Raw genomic sequence first — 26823 nt, 5'->3', positions numbered from 1 at the left:
TGGCTTGGCCATGGAGGGAGTCACTCAGGCTGGCTTGGCAAGAGGAGGGTGGAGGGAGTCACCCAGATGGCTTGGACTTTGGAAGAGGAGGGTGGAGGGAGTCACCCAGGCTGGCTTGGCTTTGGAAGAAAAGGGTGGAGGGAGTCACCCAGGTTGGCTTGGCTTTGGAAGAGGAGGGTGGAGGGAGTCACCCAGGCTGGCTTTAGCTTTGGAAGAGGAGGGTGGAGGGAGTCACCCAGGCTGGCTTGGCTTCAGCACAAGAGGAGGGTGGAGGGAGTCACCCAGACTGGCTTGGCTTTGGAAGAGGAGGGTGGAGGGAGTCACCCAGGCTGGCTTGGCTTTGGAAGAGGAGGGTGGAGGGAGTCACCCAGACTGGCTTCTTTGAAGAGGAGGGTGGAGGGAGTCACTCCTGGCTTGGCAAGAGCAGGGTGGAGGGAGTCAATTCCAGGCTGGCTACACCAAGAGGAGGGTGGAGGGAGTCACCCAGAATGGCTTGGCTTTGGAAGAGGAGGGTGGAGGGAGTCACCCAGGCTGGCTTGGCTTTGGAAGAGGAGGGTGGAGGAGTCACCCAGACTGGCTTGGCATTGGAAGAGGAGGGTGGAGGGAGTCACCCAGGCTGGCTTGGCTTTGGATGAGGAGGGTGGAGGGTGGAGGGAGTCACCCAGGCTGGCTTGGCTTTGGAAGAGGAGGGTGGAGGGAGTCACCCAGGTTGGCTTGGCTTTATAAGAGGAGGGTGGAGGGAGTCACCCAGGCTGGCTAAACTTTGGAAGAGGAGGGTGGAGGGAGTCACCCAGGCTGGCTTGGCTTTGGAAGAGGAGGGTGGAGGGAGTCACCCAGACTGGCTTGGCACAAGATAAAATGGATAAGTAAATGGTATGAAGAGGAGGGTGGAGGGAGTCACTGGTAGGCTGGCTTGGCAAGAGGAGGGTGGAGGGAGTCACCCAGGCTGGCTTGGCAAGGGAGGGTGGAGGAGTCACCCAGAGATTGGCTTTATCAAGAGGAGGGTGGAGGAGTCACCCAGGCTGGCTTGTTTGAAGAGGAGGGTGGAGGGAGTCACCCAGGTTGGCTTATTTTGGAAGAGGAGGGTGGAGGGAGTCACCCAGGCTGGCTTGGCTTTGGAAGAGGAGGGTGGAGGGAGTCACCCAGGCTGGCTTGGCTTTGAGGAGGGTGGAGGAGTCACCCAGGCTGGCTTGGCTTTGGAAGAGGAGGGTGGAGGGAGTCACTCAGGCTGGCTTGGCTTTGGAAGAGGAGGGTGGAGGGAGTCACCCAGACTGGCTTTTTTTTTGTTAGGGAGTCACTCAGGCTGGCTCAAGAGGAGGGTGGAGGGAGTCACTCATGATTTGGCTTGGCAAGAGGATTGTGGAGGGAGTCACCCAGGCTGGCTGTCAAGGGAGGGTGGAGGGAGTCCCCAGGCTGGTTTGGCTTTGGAAGAGGAGGGTGGAGGGAGTCCCCAGGACCAGGGTGGAGGGAGTCTCAGGGACTCTTCTCCAGGTAGGTGATGGCTTTGTTATTGTCAAGAGGAGGGTGGATTTAGTCACCCAGGCTGGTCCCTGTGCTCCCTGGCTTTGGCTTTGGAAGAGGAGGGTGGAGGTTCTCACCCAGGCTGGCTTGGCTTTGGAAGAGGAGGGTGGAGGAGTCACCCAGGCTGGCTTCTCTTTGGAAGAGGAGGGTGGAGGGAGGCTGGCTTGGCTTTGGAATCAGGATTTAGCCTTCCCCAGGCTGGCTTGGCTTTGGAAGATCCTCCCTATTTCTCTCCTTGTGGAGGGAGTCACCCACACTGTTCCCGATCCTTTGTGAGTCCCTATTTCTCTCCTTGTTATTCGTTTCTGCCCTGTCGGTTCCTTGTCTAGATTTCACCGTGCTGTGTTTGTAGGCTGGCTTGGCTTTTTCCTCAGATGGAGTGGTGAGCAGGTGTCACCCAGGCTGGCTGGTTCAAGAGGAGGGTGGAGGCAACCTGGCTGGCTCACCTGCTTTCAAGATGGAGGGAGTCACCAGGCTGGCTTGGCTTTGGATGAGGAGGGTGGAGGGTGGAGGGAGTCACCCAGGCTGGCTTGGCTTTGGAAGAGGAGGGTGGAGGGAGTCACCCAGACTGGCTTGGCTTTGGAAGAGGAGGGTGGAGGGAGTCACTCAGGCTGGCTTGGCAACAGGAGGGTGGAGGGAGTCACCCATACTGGCTTGGCAAGAGGAGGGTGGAGGGAGTCACCCAGGCTGTCTTAGCAAGAGGAGGGTGGAGGGAGTCACCCAGAATGGCTTGGCTTTGGAAGAGGAGGGTGGAGGGAGTCACCCAGGCTGGCTTGGCTTTGGAAGAGGAGGGTGGAGGGAGTCACCCAGGCTGGCTTGGCTTTGGATGAGGAGGGTGGAGGGTGGAGGGAGTCACCCAGGCTGGCTTGGCTTCGGCAGACACGAGCAGGAAGAGGAGGGTGGAGGGAGTCACCCAGACTGGCTTGGCTTTGGAAGAGGAGGGTGGAGGGAGTCACTCAGGCTGGCTTGGCAAGAAGAGGGTGGAGGGAGTCACCCATACTGGCTTGGCAAGAGGAGGGTGGAGGGAGTCACCCAGGCTGGCTTGGCAAGAGGAGGGTGGAGGGAGTCACTCAGGCTGGCTTGGCTTTGGAAGAGGAGGGTGGAGGGAGTCACCCAGGCTGGCTTGGCTTTGGAAGAGGAGGGTGGAGGGAGTCACCCAGGCTGGCTTGGCTTTGGAAGAGGAGGGTGGAGGGAGTCACCCAGGCTGGCTTGGCTTTGGAAGAGGAGGGTGGAGGGAGTCACCCAGGCTGGCTTGGCTTTGGAAGAGGAGGGTGGAGGGAGTCACCCAGGCTGGCTTGGCTTTGGAAGACGAGGGTGGAGGGAGTCACCCAGGCTGGCTTGGCTTTGGAAGAGGAGGGTGGAGGGAGTCATCCAGGCTGGCTTGGCTTTGGATGAGGAGGGTGGAGGGTGGAGGGAGTCACCCAGGCTGGCTTGGCTTTGGAAGAGGAGGGTGGAGGGAGTCACCCAGACTGGCTTGGCTTTGGAAGAGGAGGGTGGAGGGAGTCACTCAGGCTGGCTTGGCAACAGGAGGGTGGAGGGAGTCACCCATACTGGCTTGGCAAGAGGAGGGTGGAGGGAGTCACCCAGGCTGGCTTAGCAAGAGGAGGGTGGAGGGAGTCACCCAGAATGGCTTGGCTTTGGAAGAGGAGGGTGGAGGGAGTCACCCAGACTGGCTTGGCTTCGGAAGAGGAGGGTGGAGGGAGTCACTGGCTGGCTTGGCAAGAAGAGGGTGGAGGGAGTCACCCATACTGGTTGGCAAGAGGAGGGTGGAGGGAGTCACCCAGGCTGGCTTGGCAAGAGGAGGGTGGAGGGAGTCACTCAGGCTGGCTTGGCTTCGGAAGACACCCAGGCTGGCTTCTTTGGAAGAGGAGGGTGGAGGGAGTCACCCAGGCTGGCTTGGCTTTGGAAGATCAGATTTGGAGGGTGGAGGGAGTCACCCAGGCTGGCTTGGCTTTAGAGGAGGGTGGAAGTCACCCAGGCTGGCTTGGCTTGGAAGAGGAGGGTGGAGGGAGTCACCCAGGCTGGCTTGGCTTTGGAAGAGGAGGGTGGAGGAGTCACCCAGGCTGGCTTGGCTTGGAAGAGGAGGGTGGAGGGAGTCATCCAGGCTGGCTTGGCTTTGGATGAGGAGGGTGGAGGGTGGAGGGAGTTGATCTGGCTTGGCTTTGGAAGAGGAGGGTGGAGGGAGTCACCCAGACTGGCTTGGCTTTGGAAGAGGAGGGTGGAGGGAGTCACTCAGGCTGGCTTGGCAACAGGAGGGTGGAGGGAGTCACCCATACTGGCTTGGCAAGAGGAGGGTGGAGGGAGTCACCCAGGCTGGCTTAGCAAGAGGAGGGTGGAGGGAGTCACCCAGAATGGCTTGGCTTTGGAAGAGGAGGGTGGAGGGAGTCACCCAGGCTGGCTTGGCTTTGGAAGAGGATGGTGGAGGGAGTCACCCAGATTGGCTTGGCTTTGGAAGAGGAGGGTGGAGGGAGTCACCCAGGCTGGCTTGGCTTTGGAAGAGGAGGGTGGAGGGAGTCACCCAGGCTGGCTTGGCTTTGGAAGAGGAGGGTGGAGGGAGTCACCCAGGCTGGCTTGGCTTTGGAAGAGGAGGGTGGAGGGAGTCACCCAGGCTGGCTTGGCTTTGGAAGAGGAGGGTGGAGGGAGTCACCCAGGCTGGCTTGGCTTTGGAAGAGGAGGGTGGAGGGAGTCACCCAGACTGGCTTGGCTTTGGAAGAGGAGGGTGGAGGGAGTCACTCAGGCTGGCTTGGCAAGAGGAGGGTGGAGGGAGACATCCAGGCTGGCTTGGCAAGAGGAGGGTGGAGGGAGTCACCCAGGCTGGCTTGGCAAGAGGAGGGTGGAGGGAGTCACCCAGATTGGCTTGGCTTTGGAAGAGGAGGGTGGAGGGAGTCACTCAGGCTGGCTTGGCTTTGGAAGAGGAGGGTGGAGGGAGTCACCCAGGCTGGCTTGGCTTTGGCAATTTCAAGACGGGTGGTCCGGTTCCGAGGAGGGTGGAGGGAGTCACCCAGGCTGGCTTGGCTTTGGAAGAGGAGGGTGGAGGGAGTCACCCAGGCTGGCTTGGCTTTGGAAGAGGAGGGTGGAGGGAGTCACCCAGGCTGGCTTGGCTTTGGAAGAGGAGGGTGGAGGGAGTCACCCAGGCTGGCTTGGCTTTGGAAGAGGAGGGTGGAGGAGTCACCCAGGCTGGCTTGGCTTTGGAAGAGGAGGGTGGAGGGAGTCACCCAGGCTGGCTTGGCTTTGGAAGAGGAGGGTGGAGGGAGTCACCCAGACTGGCTTGGCTTTGGAAGAGGAGGGTGGAGGGAGTCACCCAGGCTGGCTTGGCTTTGGAAGAGGAGGGTGGAGGGAGTCACCCAGACTGGCTTGGCTTTGGAAGAGGAGGGTGGAGGGAGTCACCCAGACTGGCTTGAACAAAACTTAGTTGTGCTTCCCAAAGAGAAGTATTATTATTCCACATAAAAAACACAATGTGGAGCAAATGTGTTGATGGTCCTCTTGCTTGGACACAGTCCGCATGCCTGCAGTCATCTAGAGATGAATGAGATGCTTTTAGTACCCTAACTAGAGATGCCCCTTAAACAAAGCAGCCAGCGCCCTTCTTAGTCTCTTGAAATGAGGGTTCAATTAGAGGCAGGGAGAATTCTGAAATGCTTGTATGCATGAAAGACTCAATTAATTGTTCCCCCTTTTTCTTCTTCAGGACAATTTGTGGAAATGATTTGGTAACTCCTTTCTTTGGATTCTTCCGCGGTCCTCTCTCATTTTACCAAGTCATGAGGTAAATAGAACTGAGCAATATAGACCATAACTCATAATACACGCCCAACCAACCGACCCCCCCAAATGACAGACCTCGGGAAAAGAGGTGAAGAAAATACTAATTAAAGCAAAGCAGAAATAAGAAAAAAAAAAGAATTTGAAAAAACTAAAAAGCTAAATGTTCTTTACAAACAAATCTAAGGGCACTTGCAGCGTTTAGCTTGAGGGTGCTTCTCTGAAGCTGGTTTCTGTCAGCACCAGAGGTAGGAGGTGAGAACACCAAACTCTCAAACACTGATATTCTTCCATGGCAGTGGAAATCTCTCCGAAACACAAAAAGGGATTTCAAAACCTCTGAAAAATAACATCCCAGTGAGAGCAGAATACAAAGCCCTGCGCTTTCAATTCTCCACCAAGTTAATGCACGCTGTTTTCTCTCAATGCAGATATCCAATTCATACAATAACATAGGCATACACCCTACCCTGGGTGCTTTCACCCATACACCGGCCCCCACACAATTCCAACATGACCTTTTCTGAGAGGCAGTGCATGAAAAGATGGCGTATCTATGAGTATGAATGGTAGCAACAGAGCAGAGCTCTTCACTCCTCGAAGTTCAAGCAGCTGTCATTCCCCCACTGAGAGAAACAATCCCTAAAACATGGCTAAGAAGAGAACAAACACACTGCGCAGCCTTTCTCAATTCAATTCAATTCAAGGGCTTTATTGGCATGGGAAACGTGTTAACATTGCCAAAGCAAGTGAGGTAGATAATATATAAAGTGAATATATAAAGTGAAATAAAAAAATTAACAGTAAACATTAAACATACAGAAGTTTCAAAACAATAATGACATTACAAATGTCATATTATATCATGGATATATATACATATGTTTCAACAATGTACATATATGGATAATAGGTTTTAACAATGTACAAATGGTTAAAGGACACAAGATAAAATAAATAAGCATAAATATGGGTTGTATTTACAATGGTGTTTGTTCTTCACTGGTAGCCCTTTTCTCATGGCAACAGGTCACAAATCTTGCTGCTGTGATGGCACACTGTGGAATTTCACCCAGTAGATATGGCAGTTTATCAATATTGGATTTGTTTTTGAATTCTTTGTGGATCTGTGTAATCTGAGGGAAATATGTCTCTCTAATATGGTCATATATTGGGCAGGAGGTTAGGAAGTGCAGCTCAGTTTCCACCTCATTTTGTGGGCAGTGAGCACTTAGCCTGTCTTCTCTTCCAGACAGAGGCCCGTCACGCCACAGTTTTGGAGGGAGTTCCGTTCCTGCTCCCAGAGCCATGTCTGCCTACGGCGGCCTTTCTCAATAGCAAGGCTATGCTCACTGAGTCTGTACATAGTCAAAGCTTTTCTTAATTTTGGGTCAGTCACAGTGGTCAGGTATTCTGCCGCTGTGTACTTCCTGTGTAGGGGCTAATAGCATTCTAGTTTGCTCTGTTTTTTTGTTAATTCTTTTCAATGTGTCAAGTAATCATTTTTTTGTTTTCTCATGATTTGGTTGAGTCTAATTGTGCTGCTGTCCGGGGGCCCTGTAGGGTGTGTTTGTGTTTGTGAACAGAGCCCCAGGACCAGCTTGCTCAGGGGACTCTTCTCCAGGTAGGTGATGGCATTGTTATGGAAGGTTTGGGAATCGCTTTCTTTTAGGTGGTTATAGGTTTCTCTTTCTTCCTTCATGTAAGGTCAGCAAATACAAAAACAAGGCAACTCGAGACAGACACCCCAGTGCCAACTCCCTGGAGCGCCATAGGAAAGGCAGTAAAGCACTAGTTCTCACTCAACGTTGGGTGGGTGCAGAAGTCACAGTAGGAGCACTACAAGACAAAGAGAGTGGCCGCAGGACAAAGAGAGTGGCCGCAAGACAAAGAGAGTGGCCGCAGGACAAAGAGAGTGGCCGCAGGACAAAGAGAGTGGCCGCAGGACAAAGAGAGTGGCTGCACCTTATGATTGACTGGCACAGACTCAGTGCTACCTATCAGGTAGGTACCAGACCGATCACAGAAGAAGGCCCTGAAAAGATCTAAACATTCATGTGAATGGCTCAACAGACAAAGAGCCAGATCACTGGAATCAGATCACTGGGACAATAAATGGAGCATGGAAAAACACTAAATCCCACTATGTAGCATAGTGACCCTAAGGGAGGACGTAGCATAGTGACCCTACGGGAGGACTTAGCATAGTGACCCTACAGTAGGACGTAGCATAGTGACCCTAGGGGAGGATGTAGCATAGTGACCCTAAGGGAGGACGTAGCATAGTGACCCTACGGGAGGACGTTGCATAGTGACCCTACCGGAGGACGTAGAATAGTGACCCTAGGGGAGGATGTAGCATAGTGACCCTAAGGGAGGACGTAGCATAGTGACCCTACGCGAGGACGTAGCATAGTGACCCCATGGGAGGACGTAGCATAGTGACCCTAGAGGAGGACGTAGCATAGTGACCCCACGGGAGGACGTAGCATAGTGACCCCACGGGAGGACGTAGCATAGTGACCCCACGGGAGGACGTAGCATAGTGACCCTACGGGAGGACGTAGCATAGTGACCCTACGGGAGGACGTAGCATAGTGACCCCACGGGAGGACGTAGCATAGTGACCCCACGGGAGGACGTAGCATAGTGACCCCACGGGAGGACGTAGCATAGTGACCCTACGGGAGGACGTAGCATAGTGACCCTACGGGAGGACATAGCTCCGCTGTGAAGAGACCAAATCTCAGTCTCAGGGTGCTGAACAGGACTTCCTCCATCTCACCCTCCAAGGTGTAGATGTCTCGGCCCCAGGGGTAGTTGGGATACTTCTTCACATCCTCTTCCATCCGCATGGCTTCCGGGAAGAACTCATACATAATTAGCTCCCTGTTGATTAAATGAAAGTGGTTGTTTATGTCAGGTTTTTAGATAGAGGAAGGAAGGAACTGGTTCTTGACCACCATGTCAACAGTACAGTACAATATGGCTGATTGAGGTCAGAAGGGACTCAACAGCACCACCTACTGGCTGTAGTTAGAATGACACCAGGGCCATGATAAAGAAAGCAATCTACTGTAGGAAACAGAAGGGCAGCAACACACCAAATTTCAGGGGTTGGAACCCATTCAGGGAACAGAAAACTGTGAAAGAAGAACATTTTTTTGAGGAAAATAACCAGATGCAAGAACGAATGTGATCTATACAGTTCCGGAACAGATCCATTATTTTAAAAGCATGGGAACCAGTTAATAACATTATTTAATGTTCAGGGCATTTCTTTCCAGTTCCACAAAAAAAAAACAAAGTGGCTAGGTAAAGCACTCATGGTTTATTCCAGTGTCTGCCTGCCTGCCAGCTGAAAATCTTTGCCAGTTTGTGTGTGTAGGCTACCTGCCCCTCCCCTAAAGCCTGCATAGTCTACTGTAGATAGTGACATTACAAATGTTATTGGTCATATGCACTTATTTAGCAGATGTTATTGCGGGTGTAGCAAAATGCTTGTGTTCCTCGCTCCAGCAGTACAGTAGTATCTAACACTATACAACAATACACACCTATATAAATGTCAGAGTGGCATTGACTAAAATACAGTATAATATAATACAGTATAATATAATACAGTATAATATAATACAGTATAATATAATACAGTATATATATATATATACATGAGATGAGTAAACATGATTAAAGTGACTAGTGTTCCATTATTAAAAGTGGCCAGTGATTCCATGTCTATAGGGCAGCAGCCTCTACAGGCGTGATTCACAAATTAGGGAGAAAGATTTTTTTATTAGAGAACAGGTCGATTCACTTTTTCAATGCTAGTTAAGTATACTCCAGTTATGAGATGTATCATTGGATTTATTAAATGACAAAAAAGGGGGGTTTATTTGAATTCTGGTGCCGCTTTGCACACACAAGCGTGTTAGCTAGCTAGTTTGTTCGCTAGCTCTGGTCTAGCTCTCTAAAACTTTGCAGCACTTTGTGTAATGTAATGGAACGGAGAGTCATGGTCAAGAGCTAGCTCTGGTCCAACGTTAGTTAACAACTCTCTGAAGTTCAAATACAAAGTTCCCCCATAAAAGCCACTCCTCCGTTGGCCTAATTCAGGCAATGCATGTCATAACAAGATGGCCAGCGCTTCATGCCCAGCGCTCTCCTCACCCGCAATATTTCAGTCGCATGCCGCACCCTACATGTACATAGATTGCCCGCTCCATAGTAAGCTGCTCTACCTATTGAAGTATTTGAATGTCGAGCTAAATGAAAAAGAATAAATAAGAGGTTTAAAAAGGAACAGAGAGGAGCCATATGAACTGACTAACAGGTTCAGAACTTTATTTTGCTGGTGGGAAAAGTGTTAGAATAAAACAAATTAGGGATTGGGCCATTTCAGCCACAGCGGTTGCTGAGAGGTGTATAACATCGAGCACATAGTCATAGACAAACATCGGCAGTAGAATGGCCTTACTGAAGAGCCCGCTGACTTTCAACGTGGCACCGTCATAGGATGCCACCTTTCCAAACAAGTCAGTTTGTTAAAATGTCTGCCTTGGTAAACTGTAAGGGTTGTTATTGTGATGTGGAAATGTATAGTGCTAACTCTACAGTTTGGTGAAGGAAGAATAATTGTCTAGGACTGTTTTTTCATGGTTCGGCTCCGTAGTTCCAGTGAAGGGAAATCTTAACACTACAGCATACAATGACAGTCTAGACCAGGGGTGTCAAAGTCAAATGGACGGAGGGCCAAATAAAAAATTTAGCTACAAGCCGAGGGCTGGACTGTTCGAATGTTCATTGAAAATGTTTTAAATGACGCATATAGTCTAGTGAACCTAATTGAACCTACTGAAAACCTAACAAATATATTCCAATATGATCAGATAAATAAAGCAATATTTTCTTATGGCTCTGTCAGTAATCTTTAATTTTCAACAGACACAAAAGACAAATTTCCTTTATATAAAAATCCCCATAACATGAACATTAAATGAAAGAAACCGGTATTCAAGGCACCATCAGTAGCCTATATTTTCTATTTTAGCAAAAGTGGGCTAAATTTACTTCAAAGAAAAAAACAATAATAGCAATTTTCTATCATCCACTCAACTGAAATATTTTAAAAATATAATTGGATTGAAATACAATAAAATAAAGTGCAAAAATCTATTAATCAAAAACAACACTTTGTTTAAGGAGAAGTAACATGCAGTGAAAACAAATATTAAACTTTAACTTTTAAACTTGAACTGAGTAAAAACTCTAAATATGTGATTGCACAGTAATGTTCACTTGTTTGAGGTTGAGGGTGATACTTGGTGGTGTCCCATCTTTTCCACAAGTTCATCAATGTTCGGGGTAAGGCTCTGAGCTGAGGAAATCCTCAGAATTGAGTGGAGGTGTTCAGCAGTAAGTCGACTTCTGTGTGATGTTTTGTTCAAGTTCATCAAAGAAAACAGTTGTTCACACAGGTATGTGCTGCCAAACATAGACAACGTTTGAGCAGCCTGGATGAGCAGCTGGGGCATTGTGTCGGGGAGGAAACGGGCGAACTCCGCAGCACCCACTGCCGCATATTTTGCCCTCAGTGCATCATTGCATTGGAGGTCAATCAACTCCATTTGGAGGTTTGGTGGTGAGCTTTCCACGTCAACAGCAAATGGGTTACCGAGCAGTTCCAACCTGCTTTTTTGTGCTTCAAAGTCAGCAAATCGGCGTCGAAAGTCAGCGGCAAGCATACCTATTTTATCAGCCAACTGTGCGCTCGGGAACGCACTGGTAGAGAGCTTCTCTTTCATGGTCTGGCAGCTGGGAAAGTGGCTCAAATTTTCTTTCCGCATCTGCGTCTCCCACAGAGTCAGTTTGGTTTTAAATGCCTTCACTGTACTGTACATATCAGAGATGACACGATCCCGACCCTGCAGCTGCAAGTTCATTGCATTCAGATGACTCGTAATGTCACACAGAAAAGCCATTTCACACAGAAACATTTCGTCTCGGAGTTGTGTTGTGTCTTTCCCTTTGCTGTCCAAGAACAGACAAATCTCCTCACGAAGCTCGAAACATCTTTGAAGCACCTTTCCCTGGCTTAGCCATCGCACCTCTGTGTGATAAGGCAAATCACCATGCTCCGTTTCTAACTCCGTCAGAAATGCCTTGAACTGGCGGTGATTCAAACCTTTGGCTCTGATAAAGTTAACTGTGCGCGTGATGATGCTCATTACATGCTCCATTTTCAAGGCTTTACCGCACAACGCTTCCTGGTGTATGATACAATGATAAGCTGTCAGCTCACCTGTCGCGTTTTCCTCTTGCATCTTTTCCCGTATCTTCGCCACCAGTCCGCTCCTGTGTCCACACATCGCAGGTGCTCCGTCGGTTGTCAAACCCACGAGTTTTTCCCAAGGCAGCTCCATCTCATTTACACATCTTGACACCTCTTCATACAAATCATGCCCCGTAGTTGTGCCATGCATAGGACGTAAAGCCAAAAACTCCTCTGTCACGCTTAGGCTGGAGTCCACTCCGCGGATGAAAATTGACAACTGGGCAATGTCAGAAATGTCGGTGCTCTCATCCACAGCCAAGGAATATGCAATGAAATCTTTTCCCTTTTTCACAAGCTGCTCTTTTAGATTGATGGACAACTGGTCTACTCTCTCGGCAATGGTGTTTCTGCTCAGACTCACATTTAAAAAGAGTTGCCTTTTTTCTGGGCAAACTTCGTCACAAACTTTAATCATGCAGTTTTTGATGAAATCCCCCTCCGTAAATGGCCGGGCTGATTTAGCGATCTCTTCTGCCAAAATAAAACTGGCCTTGACAGCAGCCTGGCCTTGTGATTTGGCTTTTTTGAACAGAGCCTGTCGAGATTTGAGGCCTCGTTTTAATTCCTCTGCCTTTTGTAGCCTTTGTTCCATGTCCATATTCTTGTTTTTGTCCGCGTGTTTCGTTTCATAATGTCGTCTCAGATTATACTCTTTCAGTACCGCCACACTTTCTCCACACAGAAGACACACAGGTTTTCCAGCTACCTCCGTGAACAAATACTCCGACTCCCACCTTGTTTGAAACCCCCCGGTTCTCAGTGTCCACCTTCCGTTTTGCCATTTTTGATGGGTATCTGAAAGTTAATTTTACTGTGATGCTGACAACTGCTGTGCCAATAAATATTGAAATGAAGCAGCCTACTGCTCGGTGCGTCACCGTTGCATTGTGGGAAATGTAGTATTGGTGCGTGTAAAAGATCTGCGGGCTGCCGGCTTGCTGCGGTCTGCGGGCCGGTTCTAATAATAAATCAAGATCATCCCAGGGGCCGTAAAAAACCTTCTCGCGGGCCGGATGTGGCCCGCGGGCCTTGACTCTGACATATGTGGTCTAGACGATTCTGTGCTTCTAACTTTGTGGCAACATCTTGGGAAGGCCCTTCCTGTTTCAGCATGACAATGCCCCCCCGAGCACAAAGCCAAGTCCATAAAGAAATGATTTGTCGAGATCGCTGTGCAAGAACTTGACTGGCCTGCACAGAACCCTGACCTCAATCCCATCAAACACCTTTGGGATGAATTGGAATGCGAACTGCGAGCCAGGCCTAATCGCCAGACCTCACTAAGGCTCGTGGCTGAATGAAAGTCCCTGCAGCAATGTTCCAACATCTAGTGGAAAGCCTTCCCAGAAGAGTGGAGGCTGTTATAGAAGCAAAAGGGGGACCGACTCCATATTAATGACCAAGATTTTAGAATGTTCGACAAGCAGGTGTCCACATACTTTTGGTCATGTACTGACTTTTGGTGATGTACTGACTTTTGGTCATGTACTGTCTATTTAACAGAATATCTTTCAGGTGAAAGTAACATTACTAGATAGCAGTATGTGTTACTCACTGGCTGATGTTGGCGATGGTGTCCATCCAGCTGCATACTCTGACCTTGTTCCTGACGTTGGGGGGGTATCTGAACTCATGTATGATGGCGATATGGTAGAAGTACGGCCCATGGAACAGTTTCCTCTCCAGGGACAGAAGGTCAATATAGGACAGGGGACAAGGAGATGGTCAGAGTAAGACTAGGTTTACAAACCATATCATGCACAAAGGGGATAATGTGCTTTATGGAGAAAACCTGGTCACATTTCCTCTGCAAATCATATTCATTGTGCAGACAGACTGAATTGAGATTATATACATATTGACCTAAGTTACAATCCAAGGTTTCAGAAGGAGTTCCAGGCAGTGGTCCTGAACTTCTGCATGGGACGCATGTAGATGATACGGTTACTCTCAGGGGGCATGCGGAGTATCTGATCCAGGATCTGCTCCATGTCCAGCTTCTTACACTGTACGTAGTCAAAACGGTTCACTATGGGAGCCCTGTCCACCTTCAGATGCTTCAGCACTCTGCAGCGCGTGGCTAGAGGGACACAGCGGGGGACAGCAGAGGGTTAATGTTCATCCCAAATGGCACCCTACTCCCTATGTAGAACACTACTTTTGACCAGGGCCCAAATGCCTCTTAAATGGCACCCTATTCTCTATATAGTACAATACTTTTCAAAAGTACGGTGCCATTTGGGACTTAACCTTATGAGAGAATGGCCCACTAATTGTGTTCCTCATCAAGCCCTGATTATACATGGAAGGGAAACCTACCGTGAACAAACATCATCTGGGGGCAGTCCTTCAGCACCAGGTCAGTGATGCCACAGTTAGTGAGGGTGATTCCCACCAGGTTTTTGGATTTCAGCCTCAGCACCTTCATGGCATAGGAAGGTATTGTGTCACAGGGTGCTGCAGTTAGAAGGGAGTTCATATCCTTCATTTCACCATGAAGTTCTGTGCTGCTTTGCTCAGGGAGAAGCCCCCCCCCCTATGTAGTGGCCATTGGGACACAGCCTGAGACTCATCTTAGTAGGTGTTGTGTCCCTACCTGTACATGATCGTCCTCAGTGACCGGGTCGCTGGTGCTGGTGGACTTGTCTGCTGTGGGTCTCCTCTTCACCATGACCCGAGGCTTGGACAGCTCTGCATGAGAAGAAACAGAAGCTCTATGAGGAACTCACATTTTCCACAGGCTTCCTCCATCACTATTAATGCCACAGGCACAGTCGACTACCTGTGTTTCTTCAGCTTACAATATGGAATACAATTTGATGGCACGGATTTCAACTGATGAGTGTTACAAATGTTCCATGCTCTGATAGAGAGCGATCTCTTATCCCCGGTCTTACCCGACTCAGACACCAGGGGTACAGACGACAGTCTGCTGCGGGCGCGGGTGAAAGGTCCGTGGACCTCCCTGAAGCTATGGCCCGACATCCTCTCACCACCATACCCCTCGCCCTGGCTGGGCTCTCCTCAACAGGGACAGAGCATACACAGCCCCCTGTGAGGCTGAAGCAGGGGCCACCCACTTCCCTTTACCTGGAACACACACAGCACAGGACTCAGAACATACTGAGACTACCTGTGACAATGTAAGTACAAGCCATGGAAATAATTTTGACTCATGGTAAGGATAGAAAATAGCTTTTCATCATCAACATTTTGGCTCATGGTCTCATATTCTACCAGAAGTGTAAAAGCCTTTTTCAATGTGAGGAGTAAAGATTTGAGAGACTCACTACTAGGACTATGGCAGTCATGAAATATTGTCAGACGATTATTGTACTGCAAATGGGGGCCGGTCTTACAGTAATTGACCATTAATTAACAAATATGTTTTGCATCTTAGCTGAATAAACTAGAAAAGGATATGAAGTGGCTATGTCGAGCGTAAAAGTCTAATACACTAGATTTATTTGGCAAATTTAGTTGTGCATTACAAACCTTAGAATGCCTAAGAAATCTAATATACATGGGCTGCATGCTGCCACTATCCTATTGACTATATGAAAAAGGTAGCAAAAAAAGCTTGCGCCCTGTTCCTTGCCTCGGGCTGCACACCCTGTTCTCTCATCAAGTGATCATATATTGTCACCCATCAGACTATTCTCAATTTAAATCTTGTCTTATGTGGAAAATTTGTTTCGATTTAGAAATGGACAATTATTAAATGGGTAGGAACAGGGTCAGGGGAAAAAAAGACCTCATCTGTATGCACAGAGACCGCTTTCCCGCTTTCCCGCAGTTTAAATCATGCCGTTGTAAAGGTGAGCCCCTGAGAAATACATATAATAACAGCTGGGATCCTCAACCATCACAACAACTCTGCTTTCACACAGGATTGCATATATAGAAATGTCTGTGCTTATAAGAACAGTTATTTCACGTCACGCATCAACCACTGAGGAGCATGCTGCCTCTTGCTGCGCTACAGGTGATATTCCACCCAATCTCTGTATGCCATGGGCTCTTCAACCCTGACCTGCAGCTACCCAAAGCTTCATTTGGGAAACCAAGTGAAATCTGTTCGGGAACATCAATAGTAACATGTTTTCACAACGAAACATATTAAACGGTTGACAGCCCCCATCTTTGCGTGCTAGAGAAAGGAATGAGGGAAAGAGGAGAGATGGAAAAACATGGTGGTGAGATACTCTGTATCGAAAAGGTAATGTGTCAGCCTATTATGAAAACAAAAAATGCCCTATCACTAGGCTATTCAAAATTAAATTCACTATAATATACAGTGCCTTCGGAAAGTATTCAGACCCCTTGACTTTAAAAAAGTAAAAAATAAATTGCACACACACACGTTACAGCCTTATTCTAAAATTGATTAAAAGTAATAATAATTATCCTCAGCAATCTAGACGCAATACCGCACAATGATAATGTGAAAACAGGTTTTTAGAGATGTTTGCTAAAGTGTTAAAATGAAAAAAAACATAAATACCTTATTTACATAAGTATTCAGACCCTTTGCTATGATACTTAAAATTGAGCTCAGGTGCATCCTGTTTCCATTGATCATCCTTGAGATGTTTCTACAACTTGGAGTCCAACTGTGGTAAATTCAATTGATTGGCCATAATTAGGAAAGGCACACACCTGTCTATATAAAAAGGTCCCACAGTTGATAGTGTACATCGGCGCAAAAACCAAGCCATGATGTCGAAGGAATTGTCCGTAGAGCTCAGAGACAGGATTGTGTCGAGGCACAGATCTGGGGAAGGGTACAAAAAAATGTATGCATCATTGAAGGTCCCCAAGAACACAGTGGCCTCCATCATTCTTAAATAGAAGTAGTTTGGAACCACCAAGACTCGTCCTAGAGCTGGCCGTCTGGCCAAACTGAGAAATCAGGGGAGAAGGGCCTTGGTCAGGAAGTCGACCAAGAACCCGATGGTCACTTTGAAAGATCTCTAGAGTACTTCTGTGGAGATGGGAGAAGTTGTCATTGTTGTGCGGTGGGATGTTGGGTGCGTTGTTGTTGTGCGAGTACTGGTTGCTGACCAGAGCTGAGGAGACACCTATCCCAGTGCCAGCACTCAGACCCACACGGGCACAGCCCTGAGGGAGAAACAGAGGTCACTCAGAGACAACGGCTCAGAACAGGGAACATTATGACCTAGAAGGTGTTAACTATAGAGACCAGCCTGTATTAAGCACTTCATATTCAGTCTTCCAAGGTGTTTAATATCATATAGAGTGGGGCAAAAAAGTTTAGTCAGCCACCAATTGTGCAAGTTCTCCCACTTAAAAAGATGAGAGGCCTTTAATTTTCATCATAAGTACACTTCAACTATGACAGACAAAATGAGAAAAAAAAATCCAGAAAATCACATTGTAGGATTTTTAATGAATTTATTTGCAAATTATGGTGGAAAGTAAGTATTTGGTCACCTACTAACAAGCAAGATTTCTAGCTCTCAAAGAACTGTAACTTCTTCTTTAAGAGGCTCCTCTGTCCTCCACTCGTTACCCGTATTAATGGCACCTGTTTGAACTTGTTATCAGTATAAAAGACACCTGTCCACAACCTCAAACAGTAACACTCCAAACTCCACTGTGGCCAAGACCAAAGAGCTGTCAAAGGACACCAGAAACAAAATTGTAGACCTGCACCAGGCTGGGAAGACTGAATCTGCAATAGGTAAGCAGCTTGGTTTGAAGAAATCAACTATGGGAGCAATTATTAGGAAATGGAAGACATACAAGACCACTGATAATCTCCCTCGATCTGGGGCTCCACGCAAGATCTCACCCCGTGGGGTCAAAATGATCACAAGAACGGTGAGCCAAAATCCCAGAACCACACGGGGGGACCTAGAGAATGACCTGCAGAGATCTGGGACCAAAGTAACAAAGCCTACCATCAGTAACACTCTACGCCGCCAGGGACTCAAATCCTGCAGTGCCAGATGTGTCCCCCTGCTTAAGCCAGTACATTTCCAGGCCTGTCTGAAGTTTGCTCGAGGGCTGTTTTCCTGCAAAGGGACCAGGACGACTGATCCGTGTAAAGCAAAGAATGAATGGGGCCATGTATCGTGAGATTTTGAGTGAAAACCTCCTTCCATCAGCAAGGGCATTGAAGATGACGTGGCTGGGTCTTTCAGCATCACAATGATCCCAAACACACCTCCCGGGCAACGAAGGAATGGCTTCGTAAGAAGCATTTCAAGGTCTAGCCAGTGGAGTGGCCTAGCCACTCTCCAGATCTCAACCCCATAGAACATCTCTGGAGGGAGTTTAAAGTCTGTGTTGCCCTGCAACAGCCCCAAAACATCACTGCTCTAGAGGAGATCTGCATGGAGGAATGGGCCAAAATACCAGCAACAGTGTGTGAAAATCTTACAGAAAATGTTTGACCTCTGTCATTGCCAACAAAGAGTATATAACAAAGTATTGAGATAAACTTTTGTTATTGACCAAATACTTATTTTCCACCATAATTTGCAAATAAATTCATTAAAAATCCTACAATGTGATTTTCTGGATTTTTTTTCTCATTTTGTCTGTCATAGTTGAAGTGTACCTATGATAAAAATTAGAGGCCTCTCATCTTTTTAAGTGGGAGAACTTGCACAATTGGTGGCTGACTAAATACTTTTTCCGCCACTGTATACTGGTCCTGTATGGCCCAGTTGGTAGAGCATGTCGCTTGCAATGCCACAATTGCAGGTTTGATTCCTGGGAGCCACCCATACCTGAAATGTATGCATGCATGACTAAGTTGCTTTGGATAAAAGCATCTGCTAAATGACATTGTTATACACTATATATCCAAAAGTATGTGGAAACCCTTTCAAATGAGTGGATTTGGCTATTTCAGGCACACACGTTGCTGACAGGTGTATAAATTTAGCACACAGACATGCAATTTTCATAGACAAACATTGTCAGTGAAATAGTCTCACTGAAGAGCTCAGTGACTTTCAACTAGAGGTTGACTGATTAAAACCGGCATGGCCGATTAATTAGGGCCGATTTCAAGTTTTCATAAATCGGTAATCGGCATTTTTGGATGCCGATTATGGCCGATTACATTGCAATCCACGAGAAAACTGAGTGGCAGGTTGACCACCTGTTACGCGAGTGCAGCAAGGAGCCAAGGGAAGTTGCTAGCTAGCATTAAATTTATCTTATAAAAAACAATCAATCTTAACATAATCACACATGGTTGATGATATTAATGGTTTAACTAGCTTGTTCTGCGGTGCATATAATCAATGTGGTGCCTGTTAATTTATCATTGAATCACAGCCTTCAACTTTTCCAAACAGGTGATGATTTACAGTTTTTCTCAGTCGCTTTGGTGCATTTCTTAGATCAAATGTGCAATTCTTGAAACTACTTGTACAAATTCCAAATCATCTAGTCACTTGTGCACATCACTAAAGCAATTTCTTATTCCTTTTGAGCAAATTGCAATTGATAATGTACAAGTGTCAGCTTTTTTCCACATTATCAATTGCTCATGTCATGTTGATCAAAATGTAGTAGATGGTTCTCTGTTGAATAGTCTTACCCCTCAAAACATCTAGGCATTAGTTCCTTGCATAAGCCATTACATGCAAAATTGTTGAACTATTTGTCATAAACTGTCAAGCATAGTTTTACACATTTCTATTAGACCTTTTGTACAAAAACGTGAATTGATGAATCGTGCAGGTGAAATTGACCCTCACTCATGAAGGAATGTAAAGTGTTAGTTCAACCAACAATCAACCAGTTGTCTAAATTTCTCAAAGGTGCATCTCATGAAGAATCAATTGGCAAGCATATATAGACAGACCAAAAACACAGAGTTGCAATTTTCCAATAATGGATGGACCAGGAAATGAACAGGGTCAACAGCCAAGAGGAGGAGGAAGAAGAGGAGCAAGGATGTCTGGTGGAAAGGCAAAACAGAGGAAGAGGCAGAAGAGGACATAGGCTCCACCCGGCACAGTCAGAAGAGGACTGGCCATCCCTCATAGCCTGGTTCCTCTCTAGGTTTATAATCTCCACCCGGCACAGCCAGAAGAGGACTGGCCACCCCACATAGCCTGGTTCCTCTCTAGGTTTATAATCTCCACCCGGCACAGCCAGAAGAGGACTGGTCATCCCTCATAGCCTGGTTCCTCTCTAGGTTTATAATCTCCACCCGGCACAGCCAGAAGAGGACTGGCCATACCTCATAGCCTGGTTCCTCTCTAGGTTTATAATCTCCACCCGGCACAGCCAGAAGAGGACTGGCCACCCCACATAGCCTGGTTCCTCTCTAGGTTTCTTCCTAGGTTTTGGCCTTTCTAGGGAGTTTTTCCTAGCCACCGTGCTTCTACACCTGCATTGCTTGCTGTTTGGGGTTTTAGTCTGGGTTTCTGTACAGCACTTTGAGATATCAGCTGATGTACGAAGGGCTATATAAATACATTTGATTTGATTTGATTTGATGTCAAATTAGGCTACAGTTTGGATGACAGCTACTGTATTGAAAATGCACTAGGCTGCACTTCTATGGCATATATCCATTTTAACAGTGCTAACCCAGCCTAAAACCCCAAACAGCAAGCAATGCAGATGTAGAAGCACGGTGGCTAGGAAAAAATCCCTACGGTAATACTGTCAAAGTACACAGTTACATTGACAACATGCCTAAACATTTTGACGACCTTGTTCGTGAACAATGACTCAATGACTTATCATTCTGATGACACTGACATGATCATTGGCATGAATATTTACTCTTGAGAGATGTACTAATGATTTTTAGTGACTGACTAGCTTTAGAAACATATCTATTCTATATTGCAATTTGTACAAATTGTTCTGAGAAATGCACTTATTATTTTGCACATGTTAGGGATGATGCGAAAAATGCACCAAAGCGACTGAGAAAAACTGTAACAAAAGCACATTCACAAAAAAAGCACAATCGTTGCACCAATGTACCTAACCATAAACATCAATGCCTTTCTTAAAATCAATACACAAGTACATTTATTTAAACCTGCATATTTAGTTAAAACAAATTCATGTTAGCAGGCAATATTAACTAGAGAAATTGTGTCACTTCTCTTGCATTCAGTGCAAGCACAGTCAGGGTATATGCAGCAGTTTGGGCCTCTTGGCTCGTTGTGAACTGTGTGAAGACCATTTCTTCCTAACAAATACCGTAATTAAATTTGCCAGAATTTTACATAATTATGACATAACATTGAAGGTTGTACAATGTAACAGCAATATTTAGACTTAGGGTTGCCACCCGTTCGATAAAATACGGAACGGTTCCGTATTTCATTGAAATAATAAACGTTTTGTTTTCAAAATGATAGTTTCCGGATTTGACCATATTAATGACCTACGGCTTGTATTTGTTTGTTTATTATAATTAAGTCTGATTTGATAGAGCGGTCTGACTGAGCAGTTGTAGGCAGCAGCAGGCTCGTAAGCATTCATTCAAACCGCACTTTCCTCCGTTTGCCAGCAGTATTTAGTAATGCTTCAAGCACAGCGCTGTTTATGACTATCAACTATCAACTCCTGAGATTAGGCTGGCAATACTATAGTGCCTATAAGAACATCCAATAGTCAAAGGTATATGACATACAAATGGTATCGAGAGAAATAGTCCTATAATAAATATAACCTAAAACTTCTTAACTGGGAATATTAAAGACTCATGTTAAAAGGAACCACCAGCTTTCATATGTTCTCACTTTCAAACGCTTTCAAACGTTATCTTTTTTACATGGCACATATTGCACTTTTACTTTCTTATCCAACACTATGTTTCTGCATTATTTAAACCAAATTGAACATGTTTCATTTTTTATTTGAGTTAAATAGATTTTATTTATGTATTATATTAAGTTAAAAATAAAAAAGTGTTCATTCAGTATTTAAAAAAAATTACAAATCAGTATCGGCTTTTTTTGGTCCTCCAATAATCGGTATCGGTGTTGAAAAATCATAATCAGTCGACCTCTACTTTCAACGTGGCACCGTCACCTTTTCACCTTTTCAACAAGTCAGCTGGTAAAATGTATGCCCTACTAGAGATGCCCCGGTCAACTGTAAGTGCTGTTATTGTGAAGAGGAAACATCTAGGGGCAACAACGGCTCAGCCACAAACTGGTAGATCACACAAGATCACAGAACGGGTCCGATGAATGATGAAGAACCTAGCGTGCAAAATACGTCTTCTCGGTTTCAACAATCACTATTGAGTTCCTAACTACCTCTGGAAGCAAGGTCAGCAAATTAACTGTTAGTCAGCAGCTTCATGAAGTATGTTTCCATGGTCGAGCAGCCGCACACAAGCCTAATATCCCCATGCGCAATGCCAGGCATCGGCTGGAGTAGTATAAAGCTCATGGCTATTGGACTCTGGAGCTGTGGAAACACGTTCTCTGGAGTGATGACTCATGCGTCACCATCTGGCAGTCTGACGGACGAATCTGGGTTCAGCGGATGCCAGGAGAACACTACCTTCCCGAATGCATAGTGCCAACTATAAAGTTTTGGTGGAGGAGGAATAATGGTCTGGAGCCGTTTTTCATTGTTCAGGCTAGGCCCCTCAGTTCCAGTGATGGAAATCTTAACACTACTGCATACAATTCTGTGCTTCTAACTTTGGGGGAAAAGTTTGGGAAGGCCCTTTCCTGTTTCAGCATGACAATGCCCCTGTGCACAAAGCGAGGTCCATACAAAAATGGTTTGTCGAGATCGGTGTGGAAGAACTTGACTGGCCTGCACAGAGCTCTGACCTCAATCCCATCGAAAACCTTTGAGTTGAATTGGAACGCTGACTGCGAGCCAGGCCTAATCGCCCAACATCAGTGCCCAACCTCACTAATGCTTGTGGCTGAATGGAAGTAAGTCCCAGCAGATATGTCTCAACATCTACTGGAAAGCCTTCACAGAAGAGTATAAAATAAATGAGGGCGACCAACTCCATATTAATGCTCATGATTTTGGAATGAGATGTTTGACGAGCATACTTTTGGTCATGTAATGTACCCTACAGTTTGGGATCAGAAATACAGTGTAGACATTGTTAATGTTGTAAATGACAATTGCAGCCGCATAATACCATTCTCAACATCAACAATGAAAAGGAGACACTGGGATGCTGGCCTTCTAGGCAGAGTTGCAAAGAAAAAGCCATATCTCAGACTCGCCAATAAAAAAAAAGATTAAGATGGGCAAAAGAACAGACACCGGACAGAGGAACTCTGCCAAGAAGGACAGTATCCTGGAGTCGCCTCTTCACTGTTGACGTTGAGACTTGTGTTTGCGGGTAGTATTTAATGAAGCTGCCAGTTGAGGACTCAAACTAGACACTAATGTACTTGTCCTCTTGCTCAGTTGTGCACCGGGGCCTCCCACTCCTCTTTCTATTCTTGTTAGAGCCAGTTTGCACTGTTCTGTAAAGGGAGTAGTACACAGTGTTGTACGAAATCTTCAGTTTCTTGGCAATTTCTCACATGAAATAGCCTTCATTTCTCAGAACAAAAATAGACTGACATGTTTCAGAAGAAAGTCTTTGTTTCTGGCCATTTTGAGCCTGTAATAGAACCCACAAATGCTGATGCTCCAGATACTCAACGAGTCTAAAGAAGGTCAGTTCTTTTAATCAGAACAACAGTTTTCAGCTGTGCTAACAATTGCAAAAGTGTTTTCTAATGATCAATTAGCCTTTCAAAATTATAAACTTGGAATAGCTAACACAAAGTGCCATTGGATCACAGAGTGATGGTTCCTGATAATATGCCTCTGTACACCTATGTAGATATTCCATAACATTTTTTAAATTAGATGGAGCTGAACACCTTGTTGACAGCCTTCATCCCAATGTCTGTGATGACCCCTGGGTTCTCAATTACATAAGCCAGGCCATACTTCACTAGCTCAGAGTGACTCGTTTTACCTGACCAGGAGAACACATCAATCAATACATCATATGTAATAGCATAATCATTGCCAACTGTTTAAGGTGACACTATTTTGGAGCATCGCACTCCTTACATATTTTTGTTTTGGTAAACAGCTGAGGGATGGAGAATTGTAACCTCTCAGTCAGAACTATGGATGCAAGGTCTGACCTTCCATGATATCAAAATTATAACCATGTTTTAACCATGTTTTGAGGCTATATACTGTAGTGTTTGTTTATATTTCCTTTTTTACATTTTTTTACAAACATTGGAGTAAAACAAGCTTATATTTTGGGTTCCGGTGAGGTACAACTGTTGAACTAAGCTCATGAGGCATTTATAAATTATGTGCTTCAAGAATCAATGGGTACATATTCATTTATAAGTCAAAAAATGAAAGTAGCAACTGCTGATTGCCTCTTTAAAGTGAAGTAATGTGAATAACTGTTGGTTTATTGGTGATAAGCAGTCTTGGGCAGTCACTACCATCACAGGACTTTAATTCATGGTTGTATTCTGTGTTGTTAAAGCATTCAACCCACATAATACATTTAATGTTTTTTTTTTAATTATAGAAACCTAAATCGTGATATATATTTGTTATCAAATTGAAACTGACCTCATTAAGCACTAATTGCTCAGCACTAGTAACTATACAGTATAACATCTTAGACCTTGACTGACTCACATTGCAATAGGAACTCATCAACATATCCAAGGTGCAAAGTCTCAAACTCCAGTAGACCCATCTACAGTGCAGAGAACACCCCATCTTTGGCTAGGCAAGGCTGGATTCGAACCTCACACAATCTTGAGGAAAACCCAAAGCACTAAATCGCTAAATCTCCCCATTCATCATGTTTATCTATTGAATGATCTTAAACAGTAGGTTGTTACCTGCGTGCAGCAGTAATGATGAGGTAGCCCAGGTCAACTTCAAGTGCATGCTTACAGGCACCAAATACAATAGTGTGCAAATTTTCAAAATCCCTTTTGGGCACAATAGGTAGGAGTAAATGCAGAGGGTGATTGAAACACACAAACTGTACTGAATTGAATATCATTAAGATGGTCCCTCAGCTTACCTGACTTCCAGCTGTCCTCCTCCACGTGCTGGATGAGCCCCCCCAGGAAGGGTACTCTGACAAACTCCAGCTGCTCCAGGTTGCGGACAGAGGTCAGGCCTGTCACCAGGGGAACATACTCAGGGAGTTGGTGGGGCCCGCGCAGTTCCTCATCACAAAGGTCCGTAGGCTGACACACAGGAAGTCTTTGAAGGGCTGGGGCTTGGTCAGGCAAACCCACTTTAGGTAGAGGTGTCTCAGCATGAACACACAAGGGATCTCTGGGACATTCACCCCTGGGACATAAGATGTGTACAATAACTTAGTACATAGTGGTGAGTGTCTTAAGCCTGGTAAATACAGCACAACAGAGGAGTTAGCTAAAGCCCACACAGCACTGTTACCAGGCTAGGGTATCATGGCGTAAACAGACAGGTAGCTATACTCCCTGATGCACTCACCGACGAGATGCAGGGTTTGTATACTGGCTGCGATGGGGATGGTGAGCTTGTTTTCGGGGGGAAATAGGGAATGCCCCACTGCGGAACTTCCCCAGGATGTGGACCTGAGGTATGTAGTGCCAGATCACCTCCACCAGCTCCAGATGAGACGTCTCCACTCCCTGCAGACAGACGAAGACATCTTAGCGTACACGGACAGACGAAGACATCTTAGCATATACAACATCTCTACTAGGCATACAGTATCATAGAGCTGGTATAGCTCAAAATGTATCACATCACTATAAAAGATCTTTATGCAAACCTATCTAAATGGCTTTCAAGATCACCTCAACATGAATGTTGTTTTCTGAATTGAACACAAGTCACAGGCCGGATCCCAAATTGCACCCTATTCCCTATATATATAGTGCACTACTTTCAACCAGAGCCCTATGGGCCCTTGTCAAAAGTAGTGCAGTACACATGAACCCTAGACTCACCAGCAAATTGGGCCAGGCCTGAAGAGCCTCCAGTACTCCTGGGATGCTGAAAGCATGGTATCCCCGGACCCTGTGGCGCTCCAGGTAGCGGGGGTGTAGCCCATACAGCTGCTCCAGGTCTGGCATCTTCTTCAGCAAGCATGAGGAAACTGGGGTCCGTGAATCCTGCTTCATTGCACCAGGCCAGAACAGTTACAGAGGGATAACTACAGAGTGCAGTCTGTATAGGTTCCCTATCACAGAGTACATACATATTACCTGCAATCTTAAGTGCTTTAATCTTTCATTTGTGTTTGACAGACCCAAAAAATGTATCATTCAAAAAAATATTAACTATTCTGCATAGGATCAATATTATAATCAATCCCCTGTAGCTTCACTCAAAGCACCTTCACCACCCCGCAGGTACTGTGTTACCGCCTCTCGGAGCTTCCGAGACAGGCACTTCATACACATGACGTCCTGCATGGACGAGGAAAGCCCTTGATGGGAATAGGGCATGCCTTCCACAAGGGGTTGGTGGCACTTTAATTGGGGAGGATGGGCTTGTGGTAATGACTGAAGTGGAATAGTAACAAACACAAGGTTTGATGCCATTCCATTCACTCTGTTCCAGCCATTACTATGAGCTGTCCTCCCCTCAGGAGCCTCCACCGATGCATTTCATTAAACAGAAGAAAACACATTATTCAGTCAATATTCTTACCGGTTATAGACTATGGGGATATGCAGCTGCCACTGTATTGAAGCCATTTGACACAGTTTATCATCACACTACGCTTAATTACGGGCGACAGGTTCAGTACACATCACTGCATTCTGTATCAGAAAACCGGCTGGCACTCTCTGAAGTTTCATAGATCGATGCATTGCACTACTTTTGTTTATAAAGCCCTCTTACACAAACTTCCGCCATACCTTACTTCATTGTTAGCCTATAGATGTAGGAGAAACCAGACCCGGTCTCAGGGACGGCTAACTCTGGAGATCCCTTCTATCTCCACTGAGTTAGGTAAATATGCTTTTTTAAATTACTTGTGGAATAATCTTCAAAGTCACAGAATGGCATTTGATCCAGGCAGATAAACTCAGCTACTGCCAAGTTCAATATCATTACATTATAAAGAAAATTACGTCAACATTTTTCAGAAACAGCAATGTATGCATTAATGAATAAATTATACAATTAATGAGTTTTTTTTTTACCAATCTAACTACATAATG

General features: G+C 46.1%; 1 pseudogene; it reads right to left on the bottom strand.

Moving 5' to 3' along the window:
* Positions 1–7077: 7077 nt before the first annotated feature.
* LOC124010645 lies at positions 7078–26100 on the bottom strand (annotated as a pseudogene).
* Between the last annotated feature and the right edge of the window lie 723 nt (positions 26101–26823).

The sequence above is a fragment of the Oncorhynchus gorbuscha genome, linkage group LG23 (assembly GCF_021184085.1).
Source record: "Oncorhynchus gorbuscha isolate QuinsamMale2020 ecotype Even-year linkage group LG23, OgorEven_v1.0, whole genome shotgun sequence".
In the NCBI taxonomy this organism is placed as follows: Eukaryota; Metazoa; Chordata; class Actinopteri; order Salmoniformes; family Salmonidae; genus Oncorhynchus; species Oncorhynchus gorbuscha.
Note: the sequence above shows the minus strand (reverse complement) of the source record. Positions and strands in the feature narration are given on the sequence as shown.